At 39.4% G+C, this 23517-nt stretch overlaps 1 protein-coding gene across 2 annotated transcripts in view; it reads left to right on the top strand.

Annotated features, from left to right (window-relative positions):
• TLL1 (tolloid like 1) overlaps positions 1-23517 on the top strand; it is a 168762-nt gene that overhangs the window by 34733 nt on the left and 110512 nt on the right. The window lies entirely within an intron of this gene.

The raw sequence follows: 23517 nt of genomic DNA, 5'->3' as shown, positions 1-23517 counted from the left end.
TCTGTGCCTTTCTTTCCATATCTCTTTCTTCTTCCTTTCCTTCCTCATTCTCCATTCTCCTGCCCCTAGATTTTAGAATGACTTCCTTAGACTTACAAGCCCTAACTTGACAATGGGACATCTCAGCACGGTTCTCCTCCAACATATCAATCATGAGTAATACCAATTCAAAAGAGACTCACATGCCATCTTGAATTTTCAAAAATTCCCTGCTGCCTAAAGAAGTTGATATTGATAAAGACATGAAAGTTTAAAAACAGAGCATTACTTCAGCAATTTAGGCTGTGTGTTGGCATTGTCTTATAATTTTCAGAATTTATGTTTATGTAAAAGCTGGGAAGTTTGGAACCTGTTCTTTAGATGGAGGCCACTCTTCTCGGAGGGTCAGGCACTGGTGCCAGCCCAGGATTGGAGAGGGTTGGCCTCTGCTCACCGGAGGTTCCTCCCTTTGCCTGGGCTGCCATGTGTGAGAGAGTGATCGCAGAGCTGCTGTAGTGTACCTCTGTCTCTCAGGCAGGGATATCAGTAACTAGCTTGTACATGTCTTTGGAAAAATTGCAAAAAGCTACCCCCACTGAACAGAAGAATTGCAACAGGCACGTTTCCTTTCCGGTGTGGCTCAGCACTGAGACCAGCCTGGATTTGGGCCCTCGTTTGCCACCGGGAACTGTTGCACAAGTATAAACAGTACAATCTTATGCAGTAGTCCTGCCTCCAAGCCATAGGGCGATGGAAAAATGGGAGATTTCCCTAAAAATGACGATGCTTTGGAATTAGGTTATCACCATTTCATCTGTCGGTTTTCAAAGTGTTAAGCAACTTATTATTTAATGTATTATATACATAAAGTGCTTATTTTAAGTAGGCACATGGTATGAATTATTTGAAAAGTGAAATATAAGATTTGTTTCTATGCTATTTAATGAGGCATTGGGGTAGGGAAATATGGCAAATTAAATGAAAGATTAAATTGTGAATACTCTCATGGGTCAAAGAGTTGATGGCAGTAATTATGATTTCCAGCCTTGGTAGCATTCCAGATTTTCTGATAGCTTAGGAACTTTAGGAACATACCGATTCCAATAAAAGTAAAATATGAAACGTGTGGGGTGTGTGTGTGTGTGTGTGTAGATCTATCATCTATCTGTCATCTATATATTTTTAAAATATTAATTCACATTTTAAGACCTTACTGAGGAGATAAGCAGGATGGGAAACATTTCTGGTTGAAAACTTCATACCCAAAAGCAGTGATATTCCTCTTAGCTGCATTTAAAAATATGAGAAACTATATTAAAACCCCAAAATAAATGCAGTTTGGATATAATGTGGTAGGTAATTTCCGTTTATCCTCTGGCCAAAGTTCTTATCTTATGGGGCCAGGAAGACCATCGGGGAGGGTGACGTGGGGTGGGATGCAGGAGGCTGCTCCGTCTCCGGAAATGGAAGGCAGAAGGGCGAGTCTTGAGCATCTTTTGGTCCTATTTGCACAATCCAGTGATGAAATCACCTGAGTCTCAGGGATCCCTACTGCTGTTCTGGACATGGCAGCTGGCATTAGTGCCATGTATTGTTTTCATGCCACCCAGTGGTGCCATGCCAAAGCCAGACCCCAAGAACTCCCGGCCAGCTAGCTGTCCTGGGCACCTCTGTTGTTTTATTAACTTTGCAGTAATGGAACCTCATTGTTTACACACTTGAACAACTATAGTTTTGAACTCTGCCTATTAAGTCATGATAAGGTTTTATTGCAGTAGATGAATAGTGTATGCTATGTTTATTTATACATTTTTTAAAAACAAGCCCAGCTTCCTTATCAAAAACAAAAAGTAGTAGCTCTAGTGGTTTCTTATTCATATTTGATATTCGAGTTTTGAAATATGAACTGATGTTATTTTACTTAGAAACTAGAACAGAACTCTAAATACTGGAACTAACTTTAAGAATTAAAAAAAAGCAAGTATATACAAATTTCAATTAGAAACTTTTATATACCATAACAAAGACATGGTTTTGTAAGATATGCTATATTCTAAAATCAAATGAAGGGCATTTGCTTACTCTTTTATTAATTTCTGTTTTCTTAGACTGTTTTTGTTGGAATATTAAATTATGTTTGATCCGGACGAGGGACCTTTATGCAAGTTTAAAGTAAAACTAAAATAAAAGCTATTAAGATTATCTCTACAGCATGTTAAGGTGCTTAATTCCCTTTGGACCTGGAAGTTTTACTAGTGTGTTTTTTTCTGCTCTAGTTGCAGCCATAGACCAAGTGACAGCATCACTGTTTTTAATAAAAAGGATTAATAAAAATGCAACTGGATTAAGCATTTCAGATTCTCTCTTCTATGCTTAATATCAGAGGGTTGGCTTGAAACCAGTATACTATACATGCTAATTCATTGCTACTTTGCTTGAAGTAATGCAGAAGATTACCTCCTCTGAGATTGTTCACCTCAGGTCGTTATTCTCAGCCAGGGACAATTTTACCTCCTGGGGACATTTGGCAATGTCTGGAAACATTTTTGGTTGTCACAATTGTGTGTGTGTGTGTGTGTGTGTGTGTGAAGGGGGGGATTTGCTACTGGCATCTAGAGAGCAGAGGCCAGAGATGTTGGTAAAACATCTTACAGTGTAAAGGAAAATCCCCCACAGCAAAGAGTCATACAGTCCAAAATGTCAATAGTGCCTGCAAGGTTAAGAAACCCTAATCTAGGAGTGTTTATCGTTTGGCTTCTTCCTTATCTCTTCTCTTTTGACGTTTCCTTCTTTTTAACCAGGTATGTCTAGCTTGGAATGGAGAAGAAGTAATAAGTTTCTGTTTTGTGCTATGTGTAATCTTTTCAAAGTCACTTCCCAAGATATGGTATTGTACAGAGTGAAAAGGAAGTCAGGAGACATGTACTGTAGGTATATGACCTTGGACATGCCATGTCAACTCTTTCATTTCTTTATCTTTAAAAATCAAAACTGAATAGGATCTAAGGATTCTTCTAGACCAGTGGTTCTCAACCTTCTGGCCCTTTAAATACAGTTCGTCATGTTGTGACCCCAACCATAAAATTATTTCCGTTGCTACTTCGTAACTGTAATGTTGCTACTGTTATGAATCGTAATGTAAATATCTGATATTCAGGATGGTCTTAGGCGACCCCTGTGAAAGGGTCGTTCGACTGCCAAAGGGGTCGCGACCCACAGGTTGAGAACCGCTGTTCTAGACCAACGAAATCAAAGTAATTTGGCTAAAACATCTTCAACCTGACATGAGCACCTCCTCTGTATCAAATAACATGCAGAGTGAAACAGTACAGAAGATCAGATGGTGTAATTCCTGATCGCTGTGCGTAGGCAGCAATGCCCGTGATTTAACTGGGGAGACAGACATGTAAGCAGAAGTGACTCCACTGTGATAAGTGTCTAATGAAAGTGTGATCAAAGTTCTACAGAGCAGGAGAGGACTGCCACAACTGTGATAAAGAGAGTTGGGTCAGTTATAAGAGAGACGGTAGAATCTGACATGGCTATTGGAGGAGAGGAGAAATTTGCCAGAAGACAAGGAAGGGCATTCTAGGCAACAGGAATGGCATAAACAAAGGCTTAGAATTACGGAAGCCCTGGAATGTTTGGTGATGTTAAAACGTTTCAGGATGGCTGGGACATCGTCACTCTTCTTGCATCACTTTAAAATATCACACATTTTTAAAGCGATGGAAAGTCAGTATGACCGTTCATCCTTACCCCTGTATACCTGAGCCATCCAACGTGTGTGTCACAGGCACAGACAGCCTCAATTACAGGCTGAGGATTCCTTCAGGCTCCTGTCTCTCCTACTTGTTTTAACTTGTTTCCGATCTGCTGCTTCACTGTTAACGCTGGGACTCGGGATGCTGAGCTGTCGGGAAAAACAAATCCATACTTTTAAAAAGTGCCTGATTTCTCCCCCCATCAATTTCCCTTGAAATAACTTTGAATTTTAATAACTCCCCTGGGGCAGTGGACTTGGGTAATTAAGACATCTGAGTTAATGCACAAACGCAAGTGAGCCAAGTACAGCGCCGTCCCATTTGGCCCTCCTAAGACACGTAGAGAACCTGATGGCAGAAATAGTGCCGAAGCTTCTGGCACAGTGGGAAGTCACGCAGCACGGATTTTTGGCTTCGTGTGGTCAAATGCTGCTGAGCATTGCTGCACGATTGGTTCGCAGCTTGGCCAAAGCCACCATCACAGTTTTCTGTTGCAGCTGGGAAACCAGCATCTTCCCTTAGAGAAGGTCATAAAAGGAATGAGAGTGTTCTGAGGGAAATTAATCTTTCCTCTGTGAAGAAGTCCACGCATTTTGCATGAGTTTTCCCTCAGCAAGTCTGACTTTTCTCGGGAGAGGGGAGTTGAAGAGGAATAACTCCTCTTGCTTTCCTTTGGAAATATCCATATAGAAGATGAAGTTCTGTAGTAGCTATCACAGCAACTCCAAGAGAGTTCAGGAAATCTGTCTTCTGTTTCCAGCCAAGCAGCTGACTTCCTGTGACACTTAGTTCTTGATGTCTGAACTTCTTCTAGAAATGCATTGAAGAATACCTGCTGCTCATTGCTTAGGAAGTAATGTCTGTAGAGTATTTGAGAAGAAAAAGGTTGCATCACACAAATAAGTAGTTTTCCACCCTTGATATCAGTGAGTTCCCTGTTTATATGTTTAAATTCTAAGAAGTCTGACACTTGGAAACTTTTTCTTTTCCCCACTAGAATGTAAAATTCATGGTTAAATGCTCGTTCTGAATTTGTCCCAACCTCACTTAACCTAATAAATATCCCAGAAATGAGCCAGCTTGGCTGGAATTGAATCAGCACAGCTTTGCTAATTTGGTCATTACTAAGCCAACACTTTTGAATCTGGAATGAGCTAAGGGGGGATGTTCAGAAATCAAGACTTGGGTGCATTCTCCCAGAAATCACTGGAGTTCAGCTGTCTCTATCTGCTTGGTAAGAACAGGAGATACAAATAATTGTGTTCCAGGCCAACACATCCCCTTTGGTATATATAGATACCCTCCATGGTCTTTGAGGAGGGACTATAACACAGAATTAATGCCCAAGCAATTGGATGTGACATATGAGGGTTTTAAATGTTTTGAGTTCTTAAAGACTGTTCATTATGCAATAAGTGCATATTCTTTTATTTATTAGACTAGAGGCCCGGTGCACAAAATTTTGTGCACTCGGGGGGAAGGGGGGGTCCCTCAGCCTGGCCTGTGCCCTCTCGCAGTCTGGGACCCCTCGGGAGATAATGACCTGCTGGCATAGGCCTGCTCCCGGGTGGCAGAGGGCAGGCCCAATCCCTAGGTGCAGCCCCTGGTCAGGCTCAGAGCAGGGCTGATTGGGGAGTTGGGGCGCCGCCCCCTGTCACACTCAAGGCAGGGTCGATGGGGAGGTTGTGGCGCCACCCTCGGTCACGCACAGAGCAGGGCCAATCAGGGGGTTGGGGCACCGCCCCCTGTCACACACAGAGCAGGGCGGATCAGGGGGTTGGGGCACTGCCCTCTGTCACCCACAGAGGAGGGCCTATCAGGGGGTTGGGGCGCTGCCACTCTCACACTCAGGGCAGGGCCGATGGGAAGGTTATGGCTCTACCCTGTCACACACAGAGCAGGGTCCGGGGGGGGGGGGGGCGGGTTGGGGCGCCGCACCCTGTCACAGAGCAGGGCCGATCAGGGGGTTGGGGCGCCACACCCTGTCACACACAGAGCCGCAGGGCCATCAGAGTTTGGGGAGCTCCCCGTATCAGGCACAGAGCAGGGCTGATCAGGAGGTTGGGGCGCCTTCCCCTGTCATGAACAGAGCAGGGCGGATAGGGAGGTTGTGGCCCCGCCCCCTGTCACACACAGAGCCACAGGGCGATCAGGGGGTTTGGGCGCTGCCCCCTGTCACGCTGATCCCGGTGCCTGGCGGCCTCTCGGCTCCGCTGATCCCGGTGCTGGGAGGCCTCACGGCTCCGCTGATCCCGGTGCTGGGAGGCATATTACCCTTTTACTATATAGGATAGAGGCCTAGTGCACAGGTGGGGCTGGCTGGTTTGCCCTGAAGGGTGTCCTGGATCAGGGTGGGGGTCCCCACTGGGGTGCCTGGCCAGCCTGGGTGAGGGGATGATGGCTGTTTGCAGCTGGTCACACCCCCTTCAGGGTGGGGGTCCCCACTGGGGTGCCTGGCCAGTCTGGGTGAGGGGCTGAGGGCTGTTTTCAGGCTGGGGGTGACTGAAGCTCCCAACCGCTCCTTTTTTTCTTTTTTCTTCTTTTATTCTGGGCCAGCTTTAGCTCTGAGGCTTGGCTCCAGCTCTTAGGCCTCAGCTGCTGAAAGTAGGTAATCGAAACAATGTATAACTCCAGCTCTGACTCCAGCTCTGAGATCCCAGCTCGCTGAAAGCTGGTTTCTGGGGTTTTTTTTAGTTTCTATATTTGTTAAAATGTTTCAAACTGCAGGCTCAGAGGCCTGCAAGGCAGGCTGGGAACGTTGGTTTCCTCAGTCACTGAAGCAAGCAAGCCTCATGTTAGTTTCAAGCTGCCTGGCTGCCGGTCACCATCTTGGCTGACAGTTAATTTGCATATTGCCCTGATTAGCCAATGGGAAGGGTAGCGGTTGTATGCCAATTACCATGTTTCTCTTTTATTAGATTAGATTTTGTTTTCTATGTGAAGAATCATCTTACTTCATGTTTTAGAGCAGTAATAAAGTTTTACTGAAATAGCCACACTCATTCATTCACATGGAGTCTGCAGCTGCTTTTGAATTACAATAGCTGACTTTAGTAATTACAACAGAGAATTTATAGCCTACAAAGACTGAAATAAAAATATGAACTGTCTGGCTTTTTACAGAAAAAGTTTGCTGACCCTTGCTTTAAAGAAAAAATACCTTTGTAAACAAAATAAATTTCTGCAATTTAGAGAAATTTTCTCAGGGTGATCATTCACCTAGACCTGTGGTCGGTAAACTGCGGCTCGCGAGCCACGTGCGGCTCTTTGGCCCCTTGAGTGTGGCTCTTCCACAAAATACCGACTTCTGCACATGGGCCACGAAGTTTCAATCACACTGTACATGCACGCCCACAGGTGGTATTTTGTGGAAGAGCCACACTCAATGGGCCAAAGAGCCGCATGTGGCTCGTGAGCCGCAGTTTGAAGACCACTGCCCTAGACGAATGAAATTCTTTTCTTTTGAAAAAGTGGTAACCCCAAATACTTTCTTTTCATTGTATTTGCTTTATAATACCTGAGATTCTTTAAATATGCAAATGTTGAAATAATATGTAAATGAAAATATATATCTTATGATGTATAAGCATTCCAGAAAAAACATGCATATGGCAGTATAGTGATTATAAGGCGATATTGTCACCAGTTATTTTAAAGAAATGAATAAATAACATAACAATAACAAGAGCAAATGTTCATAAAATGCTTATTCTCTGTTAGACACCATTTAAATACTTTTTAATTCCTTTCATCAGCAACCCTTTCAGGTAGAATGATTATTTTCCTTGATTTATATAGGACATTTTTTAGTTGTGAATAAAGTTGAGGAATTTACTTTGTAAGAATAATATTCTAATAAAATACTCATTCTTTATTTCATGGACTTATTAATACAAATGATTCGTTAAGTTTCCAAAAATTGCAAATCCAGGGAACTGGCTATATATTGTTGAGAACGATAGCAAATGGTTTTAAAACAAAGGAAAGTTATCTCGAATTGTAATCTGGCAGTTTTCAGTTATGAGCTTAATTTAATTCTCTTAAGCTTTTGCGAGGCTTAATTTAATTTTTCAAATATGACTAGGTTTCTGCTGGTTTTATTTTTCTCTTCCTTTAAAGTTAACACATTCAAATGTGCCCATATTGGAGACTGCAGTGGCTGGCTTCAGATTCTGCACCAGGTAGTTCTCCATTAAGGAGTTCATTCTGAGATACGGCACTCACACAAAGATGACGTGGCCTGAGGCAGAGAGAGGTTTTCAGAAGGTGGTGGATAATTGATAAGCAGAGGATGTAGTCCTCTGCATGGCTTTTAGTAGAAAGCAGAAGCTATGCTATGCTGATTATAAGAATGTCAGAGGAGTGATAGAGTTTGACTGCAAGTAGAGGCACCAATTGAGGCTTAGCTTTGCATGAAAGTCAGACAAGGATTGGACATTGTGGAATAGGGAGTGAGGTGTTTGCAGTTCAGCGTTTAACACCACCTAGCTTTGCCTACTCAGGAATTTATGTTGCGGAAGCACTAAGGAGACAATGGAAAGAGGTGGGAAGCAAAGGCAAAGAATGCCATCAGAAATTCCCCTGGTTAGTCCACATTCATGAGAACCCCCCCATTTTTTCTTGAACCCATAGTATTGCTATTTCAGCTATTCAGCATGTCACCATATGCTTTTAACTTTGAAATGTTATTTAACCCGTTGAACTGGGGAATTCTTATTCAAAATATATTTTGTGGGTAGAAAGTGAGCGTTCCTAACAAAAAGTATTCCCCAACCCTGATTCTCATCATTTTTAACTATACAGCTGTTTACATCAAGACAAAAGATCAGAATAATAAGGATAATTTATAACCCTTTTAGCATCTGCAGTAACCATGCAAATTCGGAAGATAGAGCTCAGTCATGAGCCAAGAAATAAAGACAGAGAATGGGAAGTTAATACTGTGTTAAATGGAATGTTCTGACATTCATATTTCAGATTTCCTCTTTTAGAATTTGTTTGTAAGCTGTTGGTATTAAAGAAATTTATAATTACTTGTCAGAAAACATATTTAGAAATAATAATTTAATCATCACAAAATTAGTTGATATGATTATGAAAATTATAATTTTATAGTAGTTCTGTATTATTTATGAAATTATCAATGTATTAATATTCATTTTAATACATTAAATCAGTTATGAGTTCTCTTGTCTGTGAAAAAAAGTCTTCCATTTTGTATATAGTCATTTGATATTTTAAACTTCCTCCAAAGATGTCATATATATATATATATATACATATATATATATATATATTAGGGAATACTAGCCATAAGAAAAGATGAAATACTGCTATTTGTGACAACATGGATGGGACCTAAGAATATTATGCTAAGCAAAATAAGTCAGTCAGAAAAAGCTAAGAACCATATGATTTCACTCATATGTGGGATATAAAACTGAAACCCATAGACACAGATAATGGTATAGTGGCTACTAGAGGAAAAGGGTTGGGGAAAGGGGTCAAATATATGGTGATTTGACTTTGGGTGGTGGGCACACAATACAATATACATGTACACTTGAAACCTATATGATCTTATTAACCAACTAGAGGCCTGATGCATGCAATTCATGCAAGAGTAGGCCTTCCTTCCCTGGCTGCCGGCACCGGCTTCCCTCTGGCACCCGAGACCCAGGTTTCCCTCTGGCCACCAGCAGGCACCCGGGACCCGGGCTTCCCATGCAGCCCCGGCTTCATCCATAAGGTCATCAGATCTAATTAGCATATTATGCTTTTATTATTGTAGATGTCACCCCAACAAATAAAACAAAGCTTCCTCTGAGACAATAAGCTTTGTCGAATTGTAGAATGAATTGTGACATTGAATTATTTGAAGTATGCAAAAAAACTTTGGAAGCTAGAGTGTAAATGTTGGTCAGATATAATACTGCTCTTCCCACCTGTACAATAAGACACTTCAGTTATCCGGGCACTTTACTATTTCTGATTAGAAGGTTCAAGCAGCTTTAAGTCTATGAAATTTCTCAAAGAATTCTTGTATAAGACTTCACAAGTTTATATACTTCTATATGTGCCCCCCAAACTCAAAAACAAATGAGAAAAAAAAAAACTTACCAAACCTAAAACAACACCCTAGCTCATGTGTAATTGGTTAAGCTTCCGTTGCATGCCGGTGGTGGCCACTCAGTCTCATTTTGCATAACTGTTTAGTAATTCTCCTCCCGGTCTGGTCGGTTTGTTCTCAGACACTCCCTGGGATGTTGTCTGGTGCATGAGGGCGGGGAGGGCAGGTTGTTCTGTGACATCATGGTCTTGGGGGAGAGGAAGCCTCAGATCTGAGCCTTGGCCCTTGGTTCACAGTGGCCTCTGTTGGGAGATGACAATTCTGGTCTTGTGCCCAATGCTGTTTCCTTGGCTGGTGTTCACTGTGGAAGTCAGGGATGATGAACTTGTGTCCCCTCTGACGCAAACCCCATAGACCAGCGGTCGGCAAACTGCGGCTCGTAAGCCACATGCGGCTCTTTGGCCCCTTGAGTGTGGCTCTTCCACAAAATACCGACTTCTGCGCATGGGCCACGAAGTTTCAATCACACTGTACGTGCACGTGGGATTTTGTGGGATTTTGTGGAAGAGTGGTTGGGGTTACTAACTTGCACCGGCATTATATTTAGAAGCCCACATCGGCGGGAGTCCACTGCACAGGCACTTCTTCCCTCGCAGATTCCCAGGTGCCCTGTGCACTCAGTTTTGCTCTCAGTGCACCTGAGCTGGTCCCCTCCCCAACACATGGGGTGGGAGCTGGGACGCTCTGATTTCCCCTCTGGTTCAAATTTCTATGCATTTGACTTCTCTTTTCTGTTTTGCTGGATAATCTTCTAGGTCGTGTCCATCTCCTTCTCATGGTGGCATTCATTCTTTCTTTTTAAGGGCAGAATGCCTGCTGGGAAACTTGTCATCATAGAGGAAAATTTTAAAAAATTCAATGATGTTTTCAAAATATCATTTCTGTAGTCTCTGATATGTGACTTAAGTCAACTGCACTAGTCCAGGCAACTAGAACTTAGAGGATGGAGCCTCCATGTCAGGTAATGATTCACAACGTCTTTAAAAAGGACAGAGAGTGGTGCTCAGAAATCAGACTCAAAGAACTCATGTCCAGCTTCAGAAGAATGTCCCGGGAGCTGACAACAGAGAGAAGGCAAGAGATAGAGGAACAGGTCTCTACCACATGTTTTCTTTACACAATTTAAAAGGTGATACTTTTATTTCTTGTCATCCTCTAGAAGTGACTAGTTAGTATTTTTTAAAAATATTGTTTTTATTGATTTCAGAGAGGTAGGGAGAGGGAGGGAGAGAGAGAAACATCAACGATGAGAGAGAATCATTGATCGGCTGCCGCCTGCATGCCCCCTACTGGGGATCAATCCTGTAACCCAGGCATGTGCCCTGACCGGGAATTGAACCATAACTTCCTAGTTCATAGGCTGACACTCAACCACTGAGCCATGCCTGCTGGGCAGTATTTTTAAATATTATTTTGAACTGACCAATTCAAACATATTTCATTGATATGTTTCAGTCCACTGTAATTGAGATTAAGAAATATTGCTTTATTTGTGGTGGTTTTGATTGTGTTTCATTATTGATCTCACTCCAACAGACTCCAGGATTACCTCTAACAAGCCTTCTAGTGGCTTTGTCCCCTTGTTAATGACCTTTAGGAATCCAGTAGATTTTAATGTGTTTGTCACAATGGCCACAGGATCCCATAATAAAAAGATAACTGTAGTGTTTCTTATTGGTTCAAAATATCTGGAAGCTAGTCATGAGAAATGAAATAAAAATGTTAAGATTAATGAAGCTGAATCAAAATTTTGTGTTTCCTTTGTTAGGGAGCAGTTAGTATTTGGGGGTTTGTTATTTTGTTAAAGTGACTATTAGAATGAAAAATGAAAGCTCTATTAAAAAAATAGCAGATGATATGTCAAGTGCCTGAACTGTTTCTGGAACTTACATATAAAAAATTGAACTTTAAAAAATCAGAAGTTACTTTCGTTTTGCAGTAAGGAAACTAAAAATCAGAAAGGTTAAGTCACAAAACTAAAAAATAGTCAACACCCATGCCTTTTCATGTTATGATTCAGTAAATAGATCATGTTACAAATACCTTTGTGGCAAAACAAACTTTGTCACAAAATGTTCAATGCTTAGTTATTTTAGAAATACACTGAGAAGTTATGCTGAAAGAGCCACTATTACCTGACATCAGTCTCTTGTACTCTACAACTATGAAAATTGAATGTCATACTAAGTAAATGCACTTGGTCTAAGTTTAAACCTTTTTAGATCTTAGCATTATACGTAAAATAAAATTCAGATGTAGGAACCAGACCAAACAAACATACAGTTTGGTGAACTATAAGGTAGACACTCTTGTACACATCACCCAGGTCAAGAAATAGAGCATTCCCACTGTCCCAGAAGCCCTCCATGTGCCCTGCCCTCCTGATTTTTATGATAACTACTTTTCCCAATGGTTCTATCAGCTGGGAGTACAATCCGAGACACTACAGTTTAGTCTGGCTCATTTAAAAATGTAATATTGTAAGTCTCCTTTGATCTACAGGTTCCCCTTCAATCTCTTTCTTTTCCTTATAATCTGCCTGAGGAAGAACGTGCGCCCTTTAACTGGTACAGTTGACCACAGTGTAGGTTTTGCTGATTCAGAGACCGGTGATGCATTCCCCCTGCCCTCTGCCTTCTGTGTTTTCTGCACCTGGCAGTTGGATCGAGCTGTGTCATCAGACTCCAGTTAGATTCCTCTGGTGGTGGTTTGTTCTGTTATTGGTGGTTTGTTCTCTTATACATCATTGTCTGGTTTTAACTTTGAAAAGTATATTAGTAGCTGTTGATGTTTGTTGATTCTAATGACTAGTAATTCCTTGAGAGTTGCAAAATGATGCTATTTTTTCATTGATATAAATAATTTTATAAAGAAATACTCCTTCGCTTCTATTTTTTGGTTACTCGGAGGTATAGTTCATATCAGAAAGGCAGAATAAGATTTAATTCTCCTTATTTGCACAATTTTAAAATCAATAATTTCATTTCCTATCATCCTTTAAAAAAGATGTTAGTATTTTTAAGTGTCTTCATGAACTGACTAAACATATTTGATAGGTTTCCATCCACTGCAGTTAAAATGAGGAAATCTTGCTTTATTTATAGTGGTTTTGATTGTGTGGTTTTTTTTATATGGTTTTCGTAGTGGTTGCTCTAAGCATAACAATATACATTTGTGGCTTATCCCAGTGTACTGGTGTCAATATTTTACTACTTTGAATGAACTATGGAAACCTTCCATTTAGTTTCCTTTACCTTTCTCACATTTAAACATCATTGTCCTAAAAAGTGTATGATATCACTTGTATGAGGAATCTAAAAAAGCCAAACTCAGAGAAATAGAGACTAGAATTGTGGTTACCAGGGACTGGCAAATGGGGAGATGTTGGTCAAATAGTACAAAATTCCAGTTTAAAAATGACTAAGTTCTGTCTCAAAAGGTACCACCTACTTCTCTTTAATGGCTGAGTAGTATTCCATGGTGTTAACGTATCAAACATTTTTTATCTACTCAACTGCTTATGGGCCCTTGGGCTGCTCCCAAATATTGGTCATTGTAAATAATGCTGTAGTAAACATAGGGGTGCAAATATCTTTTTGAGTCACTGTTTTGGGTTTCTTTGGATATATATTCCCAGAAGTGGAATCTCTGGATCATAAGGCAGTTCCATTTTTAATTTTTTGAGAAAACTCCATAGTGTTTTCAAAGGTGGTAGACTGCTTTCCCACCAGCACTCTGCTAAGGTCCCCTTTTGTCCACATCCTCACCAATGCTTATTTGTTGATTCATTGATGATAGCCATTCTGACAGGTGTGAGGTGATATCTTACTGTGGTACAAAATAAACTAACAAAACAGACTCATAGATACAGAGAACAGACTGAAAGCTGGCAGAGGGAAGGGGATTAGGGAGCTGGGTGAAAAAGGTGAGGGATTAAGCAAAAAAATAAAATAAAACCCACAAGACACAAACAACAGAATGGTGATTACCAGAGGGAAACGAGGATGGGGGGAGGTGGAGGAAGGTAAAGGATGGATAAATGGTTATTGAAGGAGACTTGATTTGGAGTGGTGAACACACAATACAATATACATAATTGTAGACTTGAAACCTGTATACTTTTATTAACCAATGTCCCCCCAGTAAATTCAATTTAAAAGATTTAAAAATGAGTAAGTTCTGGAGATCTCATGCACAGTATGGTGATAATAGTTAATATTATAGAATATACCTGACTATTGCTCAGAAAGCAGGTCTTAAATCTTCCCACCACAAAAAAGAAATGGTAGTTATGTGACTTGTGGGAGGTGTTAGGCAATGCACTATATCAAATCAAATCAACACATTGTACACCATAAAGTTACACAATGTTATAAGTCAATTATATATCAATAAATCTGGGAGAAATAAGTATCATTATCTTAAGCATCAGATGATGCTATAATTTTTGTTTCAATCATCATATATGTTTTATATAACTCATGAGGATAGTCTCTTATATATGCCCCAATTTCTGTTTTTCTTCCTATCTTCTTCAGGCTCAAAGATCTCTTCATGTATGATTTATCGTTGTTTCTTAGCTTATTCACTGGAAAAACTAGGAAATATTTTGTATTTTTAAAGATAAAATTCCTGATGAGTTCATTCAGATAGTACTGCCAGTTCAAATTTTGGATGTCTGGGATTTTACTCAATCTCTTATTTCACTTTGGTTCTCAAAGACACTGAGGATGTTAGACTATTCCATAATTATTCTATCACACCTCTGACACCCAACATTCCCCGAATAACAATGCTAGGACAATTATGACCAATTGTGATTACTCAAAACAATAAAACGAAATGTTTTTGCACAGGATACATTAACCTTTTTTTTTTTTTTTTTTTTGGCCAGAGCTTACAGGCATAATGTACAATATTTGATTCCTTCTAACTTTCATTTCTCTTTATTCTGCAAGTGAAGTACTTATTTAATACTCCACACAAGTTTTTCTGCTGCTGTCCCTCTAGTCATTTTGGTTGTCTGGAGTGTGTTCTAGTGGATTCCTGAGGAAGGGTTAATAGTAACCACATTCTTTGAGTTCTCAGCTGTTGATAACAGTTTATATCCTTTACATGGGAAGTTGGTTTTGTTGGGTAAAAATCTTTGGCTTGTATTTTCATTTTTTTGAGCATTTTATGTCTGTGGATATTAATTATGGTTTCCTGGAAGTTTTGTCTGTATTTTCTCAAAGGTTCCTTTTCCTGTTTGTTTTGGCTTTTTTTCCCTCTCCAACTTGGACACATTTCTCAGATGTCTGGTGGTTCTTTACTGTCCAATCACATTAACTGTGAAGTTCTGAAGAGCTGATTGGAAGCTCTGTGTGCCTGCGCGTGTCTTGCCAGTTTTTGAGCTTCACTACAGAATGGTTGTATGGCTAGCTAGTCATTCACTGTGTTTCTTGGAGTGATTTGCTACCTCAAAGGGTCACCAATATTCTTCCTGATTATGGATGCTGCTGATCTTATATTTGTGGGACAGCTAAAGAGGGTTATGGATCTCACTGATGCCTATACAGAATATCACTCGAGACTTATGTTTTGAATATCACTCTTCATCCCGGGTTTATTTTTTGGTTAGTGTTCCCTAAATCTGGCATCTTCTTGGTTTACTTTTCTCCAGAATTTATAAAAATGTCTTTCTTCTGGGTAGCTTGACAGATCTGGATGGGGTAGAGTCTGGGGATATAACTATTCTTTAAACAGATTGTCAAGTGACCCTCCTGTTTTCAGCCCCAGCCACATCTCTGCCTTTCACTATCCTTACAGCTCTCCACACTTGAATCTTTCTGGGTTCTACAGGGCAAGTTGACTTGTTTCCTCTTTGTTATTTCTGTAATGTTTATCTTTCTTCCATTCTGGTATGGCCTTACACGCCTGTGGTGGCCACTTTCTTCCATTTTGCTGTCACTATCTTTTATCAACTTCTAATTTGGATTGCAGATGTTTTCTAGTTTCTTTCAAGATGATGGCTAGACTTTCTTTTTTGTTTATTGTTTAGGAGAGTTTTGAGAGCACTACAAAAATACAGAACTATCTTTACACATCCATCTTGAAATGAGAAGTTTACAGCTATATCCTCAAGAATCCCATGGACTTCCCGTACATAAATTGCAGACTCACAGCATTGGACACAATTAATATATTACTATTGCTAGAATTTCTTTTCCTTTGAATTTCATGCTTTTCATGACTTGTATTCTTTTACAGCTTCCTTCCTTTTTTGTCTGTTCTTATGGTGCCAATTTTATCCATAGTACCTCTTAAACATAGATATAACCCAGGCTTTTATAATTATTACTCTTCTGTCTTTCCATTAGTAATCATGTTGACTATCACTTCTAGCTTTAACCCAACTGCAGTTCTAACTATATTTTTTATTGGACATTTTTATTTACATGTTCCATCCATTTTTATAAAAGTCAAATAAATTAAAAAATATCTTCCTTATATCAACTTCTCCTCTTCACCTTTCTATTGAAGGCTATTATAATTTCCCTATGCAATCAAATTTGACAGTTTAGAATTACCTACAGCTTACATACTTAATTGAAAATTAAGTCAGTCCATTTGGTTCCTACTTTAAAATTGTATGTGATTTCATTCAGTGTTTTCTTTCCATTGCTGCTGTTTGATCCAATTTGTGCTATTTTTTTGTTTATTCTAATAAAAGATATACTTCACACATTTGTAAAACTAAAGAAATCTGAGTGTAAATTCCATCACACTAATATAAGAAAGTTGAAATTCTTAAGAAATGTACAAAATAGCTGTTTCTGTCTATGCACACATAGTATATCTACATCTATATATGTGTATATTTATATATGCTATATATGTTTATATATGTACTCACAAATACACATACTAGGCATAAAAATAATAAGAGAGGTTGATAATTTTATGATGAATAAATTTGTAGTATGGAGAAAAGTTTATTTCCTAATTTGTTCAAAAAAGATTTTTCATTAATATGCACATGTGCAAAGTAGAAATTGTTCCAAACAAAATACGTTGAGATTTTTGCCCTTCTATATATTCCTCTTTGTGTTATTGTTAGGAAAGACATGTGACCTATTACCAATTTTATATCATCTATTTTTTAAAAAATATATTTTATTGATTTTTTACAGAGAGGAAAGGAGAGGGATAGAGAGTTAGAAACATCGATGAGAGAGAACCATCGATCAGCTGCCTCCTGCACACTCCCTACTGGGGACATGCTCGCAACCAAGGTACATGCCCTTGAACGGAATCGAACCTGGGACCCTTCAGCCCGCAGGCCCATGCTCTATCCACTGAGCCAAATCAGTTACAGGCCATCTATTTTATTAAAGAACAGAATGCACATGGCCAACCTTTGTTATCTAATTTTCTGGCCGAGTAAAGTACTGGATGGGGCCAGACTTGATTACATTTGGTAAACATTCACAATTTATTGGATTATTTCTTCCTGGTATTTTATATCCTGACACTTAACTGGAGATAGTACCCATTTTCTTAAATCTGTCCCTTAAAATTGCTTATTTTACTTATTCTACGTACACATTTTGTTGTGTTAGAATTTAACATGATTTTTTTATCAGAGATTTCATGATTATTTTACATCATGTAGGTCTGAGAATAAAATACATATTTTCTGTTTTTTCAAGCTTTGCTTTGTAATTGGGTCAGGGTTAAATGAAAATTAAAAATGGCTGTCTCGGCACTTAAATTTGATAGACATGGTTTGTTTATTTGTTATTTTGTTGTACTATCTGAACACAAAGCATTTACTGAATAAGATTTTGCCATTATGATAATTCATAGAAGGATTCTACTCTTTATTTACCAGTTTATAAAAGAGAGTCCTTGAGAAAGGATAATTCCTCTGAGGGCTACAGAATAAATTGAGTTTGTTCTAGTGATGAGGCAAGAATTAAATTTTAGGAAGAAGGTAGAGGTAAATTGAAGACAAGAACTTGTTTGAAAGCATAAACAAAACCTCTACCATGAATGAATAAAACAAAAGTGCCAACCATTATAGCATAGCTTAGTATTTATGAGGAGGGAAACAGAGGACACGGTATTTGATGAACGACGAGGCAAAGACATATTTCAGTAATTCATTGTTGCTGAAATTTAGCAATTGATCTAATTTAGCACTACATATTAACAAATTATTGTGATTTTATAGCCCAGTGCCAACATGAAAATGTACATAAGTTTGAAGTATATCCATTTGAAAAAAGAACTTAAAATTCAGTTAAAAATAGAAAATAATTATCCACATGAAGTACCCCCACATATAAGGAATAAATGCTTAACCAATAGCTGGTAGTTATTAGCCTGCCTTCCTTCTTCCCTCCCTTCCTTCCTTCCTTCCTTCCTTCCTTCCTTCCTTCCTTCCTTCCTCCCTTCCTCCCTCCCTCCCTCCCTCCCTCCCTCCCTCCCTCCTCCCTCCTTCCTTCCTTCCTTCCTTCCTTCCTTCCTTCCTTCCTTCCTTCCTTCCTTCATATTTTCTATTTTTTTACTTTTTAGGTGTTTTTTTTTCTTTTGAGATTGTAAAACATAATTATTGTATTCAAGCTCTTTTTCTGTTTGCTATTTTCTACTCGTTCCTTGACTTTTCTTTTAAATTTTGGAAGCTCAGTAAAAATGAGGAAAAAAACAATATTTGTTATTTGAATTGTGTTGCTGCCTATGTATTTCTTAAGCCACTAGACATTAGGTAGTGTTAGAATCATTGGCCTTAAAGTCCCTCCAGTCTGAGTTTAGGTCTTGGCTAGGACACTTACTAGCTGTATGATCTGGACCCAGCAAGTTGCCTTCTTTTAAATAATAATAGAAAAAATTTGAATATTTACTGTGTTCCAATTATTCTTTCCAGTTTTAGTTATTAATCCATCTATTCCTTACAAAGCCTATAGGTATTATTAACCCATTTACAGATGAAGAAACAGGAGACAAAGCAGCTTTCCTGAGTTTCTTCATCAAGGACATCTGCTAATATGTTCCCCAGTGTCATTTTTGGCCACATCTCCCGACAAGACTTATGTTCCCAACAACTTTGTCACTTGTAGTTGCCAAAATAGATCTGGTCATTTCATATCTTGGTGGCTTTGTACTGTACTTCCCTCGGAGGTCTTTTCCACCACCCTCCATTGCTTTTCCTGCCTAACTCTTCATCCAAGACCCAGTCCAAACCTTGTCACCACTTCCAGCAGAAAGACTTGCTTCTCTGTCCACCTGTGCCTGAGTTCAATAAAGGGTGCTGAGCTCCTGTGGACTCTTTACGTTTTATCTTTTCACTTTGCAGTATAGTTATTGCTTTATTTGTCTATTTTCATGATCAGGCTGAGACAGAAATTATGTCCTATTTTTCTATTACCAGAATCTAGCTGCATACATTTCAGGATAGAGTAGAGATTGTGAGAAGGATATATATAATTTTTTAAATTATAAGTTGTATGATTTGAACAATACTTCTCTTAGGTTTGCTTCTTCAGTTGTACAAAGGGCTCAATGTTATTTCCATCCTCGTAGGATAACTGTGAGAATTGAGATAACATATGTTAAGGGCGCACATGTCATGGGAAGGTTATTCAAAAAGTGAGAGCTGCTTTTCTGATCATTCTGAGTGTCCTGGATTATTCACATACGTGGGCTTTCTAAGAACACCACGCTATGTAATATACTACTAGTCCTGATTATTTTCTCTGATAGAATAGAGTACTTTATTTAATGGTTGGAAAAAGAACTTATATGCATATATGCATAATCCATGGACATAGACAATAATGTAATGAAGACCTGGGGGGATGGGCCTGGGGTGGAGGGAGTCTATGGGGAAAAGAGGAGACATCTGTGATACTTTCAACAATAAAGATAAATTTAAATATATATATATATATATATTTATGTTTTAAACAACATGGAAAATATTTAAAAGCAGGTAACAAGGAATATATTCTAAGAAATCAGAAACACCAATCAGAAAGGACATATGCACCCCTATGTTCATAGCAGCACAGTTTATAATAGCTCAGATTTGGAAACAGCCTAAGTGCCCATCAGCAGGTGAGTGGATTAAAAAACTGTGGTATGTCTATACAATGTGATACTATGCTGCTATAAAAAAGAAAGAACTCTTACCATTCACAACAGCATGGATGGACCTGGAGAACATTATGCTAAGCTAAATAAGCCAGTCAGAGAAAGATAAATATCACATGATCTCACTCATTTGTGGAATATAATGAACAACATAAACTGATGAACAAAAATAGATCTAGAGATAGAGAAGCATCAAACAGACCATAAAACTTCAGAGGGAAGATGGGGGGGGAGGGGAGAGTGATCAAATTAAATTATTGAAAAAACAAAAAAAGCAGGTAACAAAATTGTGTATCGTTTATACTCATATTTAGTAAAAGACAGTACCATTTTCTAGAGTGGACATTTTAAAAAATTTAAAGTAAATCATTTTAAAAATAAATTATATTTAAAATTTTAAAAAAAAGGAGCAGAGCAAATTCCTTCAGTTATCAAAATGAATAGTACATTCAAGTTCCTTTTATTCTTCCTTAAATTTTCAATATTTTTCTGGGTACTTTAAACTAAAATTAATTGCCCTACAAGATTAACTCTATTATTCATTTGCTATACTCATCATATAAGAAAGGATTGCTTGCTCATGCAAATAGAAAAATTGCTTAAATGGGTTTTTCTCCTGTTGAATCTAATCTATAATAATAAAAGCATAATATGTTAATTAGACCAGATGTCCTTCTGGACATCCTTCCGGATGACCCTCCGGAGGAAGCCGGGGCTGCGAGGGAAGCCCGGGCCCTGGGTGCACGCTGGCAGCCGGAGGGAAGCCTGGGTCCCAGGCCGGCCACTGGCAGGAAGCCCAGGTCCCAGGTGCCAGAGGGAAGCCTGGATCCCGGGTGCCAGAAGGGAGCCAGTGCCGGCAGCCAGGTGAAGGAAGGCCTACTCTTGCACGAATTTCGTGCATCGGGCCTCTAGTTACTTAATATTTAAAAACATTTTCAAAACAATAAATTTTAAGCTTTCATACAAAGCAGAAAAATGTTAACTTCAAAATCTCCTTGATTAAAAAATAATTTTATGAGTTGTATACACTGTAATGTCAGTTTTATTTATGCTTTTAGAAATCTTAGAGAGCTTTGGAAGTTCCAAATTTTCAAAGATCATAAACTCTTCTCACTTGGTAGTATTTTATGTTTTCTGTTTCTTTTTAATATTTCTAATATGATTTAAAAAAAGAATAGATTAAGTGCATGTAATCGAGAAAGCTTTCTTTAAAACTTTTAATTGAAAGTTTAAAAATTGAACCTTTAAAATACTCATGCCAGGAAGTATTAAGTAAACCATGAATCTGAGTTCTAGCTGTGGTGATTTGGAAATTGTTTCCTATAGTCTTCCTAAGCCACACATGTACTCTTTGGAAAATGTGAAGCAAAATGCTTATTACTGACCTCATCATTTAAAACCATGGTAAGGCAAAGTCATGAAAAAGAAAATGCACGCATTATATAAATAAAGCTGTTAATGTAGTTGGGAGTTATTTTTTATTTCTGATTTTTTGCTGTATATTTTATTGGAAACAAACATTTATAGTTATTTCTTTTATTGATGCTGCATTGCAAAATATATATTAGCTTCTGCCCATCATAATAATATTGAGTTTAGCTATTCCACTTTCCTTTGGGGGATTGACTTCTTTATGCTCGTGTATATATGTTTTTAGTGGCTTCAAATAAATTCTTGTTTCAAGTTTTATGGACTCCGCTATTTGAGAATAAGCTGTCTTCTGATAAAACTTCATAATAAAAGGGTAAAATTCCCCTTTGGAGGACATTCAGTATCTGGAGATGCTCTTGTTATTGGTGATCTCAACGGTTGATTTTAGGCTACACTTTATGGAGATATGTTTTTTAAACTTTATTTTTATTGTTGGCACTATTACCGATGTCCCTATTTCCCGCTCCCCTTTTCCCACCTCCCCCCAGCCCTCTGGCCATCACCACACTGTTGTCAGCGTCTGTGGGTTATGCATATGTGTTCTTTGGCTAATCTCTTCACCTTCTTTCATCCAGGTGCCCTCCCCCATCTCTCTGATAGCTGTCAGTCTGTTCCATGTATCCATGCCTCTGTTTCTGTTTAGTTCATCACTTTATTTTGTTCATTAGATTTCACATATAAGTGAGATCATATGGTTTTTGTCTTTTTCTGACTGGCTTATTTCACTTAGCATAATAATCTCCAGGTCCATCCATGCTGTCACAAAAAGTAAGAGTTCTGCACTACATTAAAATTATTTTTATGCATCAAATTGTGTCATTTATTGCTTAAACAATTCCAAAAGCTGTCCAAAGTACTTATAAAGGTCAAATTCCTCATCTGGTCTCTCAAGACCCTGTCTGACTGGGCCTTTATCTGCTCTCCAACTATATTGCAGGTCCTTCTCTTAACTCAAAATGCTTAAGTCTCCACGGCCACACTTCAGTTTTTCTAACACAGGACACTTTCTGGACTTCAGAGTCTTCGCTCTTCTCTTTACTTTGAATAATTTGGCTCATTTACTTCGTTGACTAATTCTCAGGCCTTCTTCATCAATCCCAAATTACTCCTACCCCCATGTTATCCTACATAATAAAAGGCTAATATGCAAATAGACCGAACAGCGGAACAACGAAACAACTGGTCGCTAGGGGGCGTGCACAGAACATGGCGGGGGTCGGCTGTGGCAGGATGGTGGAGCACGTGAGCAGGGTGCCAGATCATGGTGGGGCACCGGTCACTGTAATCGGGGCGAACCTCTGGTGGTTATTGAAAATTCTTTGTTCCCATGTGCTGCGGTCCTGCCCAGCACTCACACCTGCAGTCAGCGCTGGAGCCGCCGCTTAGCACCTGCTGCTGGAATGAAACGCCAGTCCCGGTTGCTCTGCGCTGTCAGCGGATGTGAGCGGTGGCTAGCAGCTTTGATTGCCCCTTAGGGCTTCTCCACCTCCCTCTGCTTCTGAGGGGTAGTCGGGGCTAGCAGCCACCTCTTGCACTTGCTTCCTGCGCCAACCCTGCTCGCACCCACTGCTGGAGCCGGCCCCAATTGCTCCACATCATCAGTGGGTGCAAGCGGGGCTGGCACCATCAGTGCATGGGAGCGGTGGCAGTGGGAGCGGAGCTTCCAGCAGAGAGGGGACCGGGGTCCGTGCAAGAGGGTCCAGGTGGGGGCACGGAGGATGGGCCGAGACCCACCCCTGTGCTCACTGCAGCCTTGCAGCCCGCAGTTCCTTTCAAGGTGCACAAATTCGTGCACTGGGCCCTAATCTGTAGTACTATTTACTTGATTATATATATGTTACATTTTGTTTCCTTTTTTTATTGTTTGTCTACTGTACCATAAGTGGTAGACCTTAAAGACCTGTGATTTTCTATATTGTTTGACAGGAGTCTCTGCATCTAACACCATGATTAGTATATTATCAGCATTCAACAATATAAGACAGATTAAGAATGAATGATTAAGAATATCTTTATTTAGATCAGATTATGCAAAGTTCCTGAGGCAGAAAGGGGCTTGATGTGTTCCTAAAACTGCAG

This window comes from Myotis myotis, unplaced genomic scaffold (assembly GCF_014108235.1).
Source record: "Myotis myotis isolate mMyoMyo1 unplaced genomic scaffold, mMyoMyo1.p scaffold_m19_p_6, whole genome shotgun sequence".
Lineage (NCBI taxonomy): Eukaryota > Metazoa > Chordata > Mammalia > Chiroptera > Vespertilionidae > Myotis > Myotis myotis.
The sequence above is the reverse complement of the archived record's forward strand: the minus strand, read 5'-3'. Positions and strand labels throughout refer to the sequence as shown.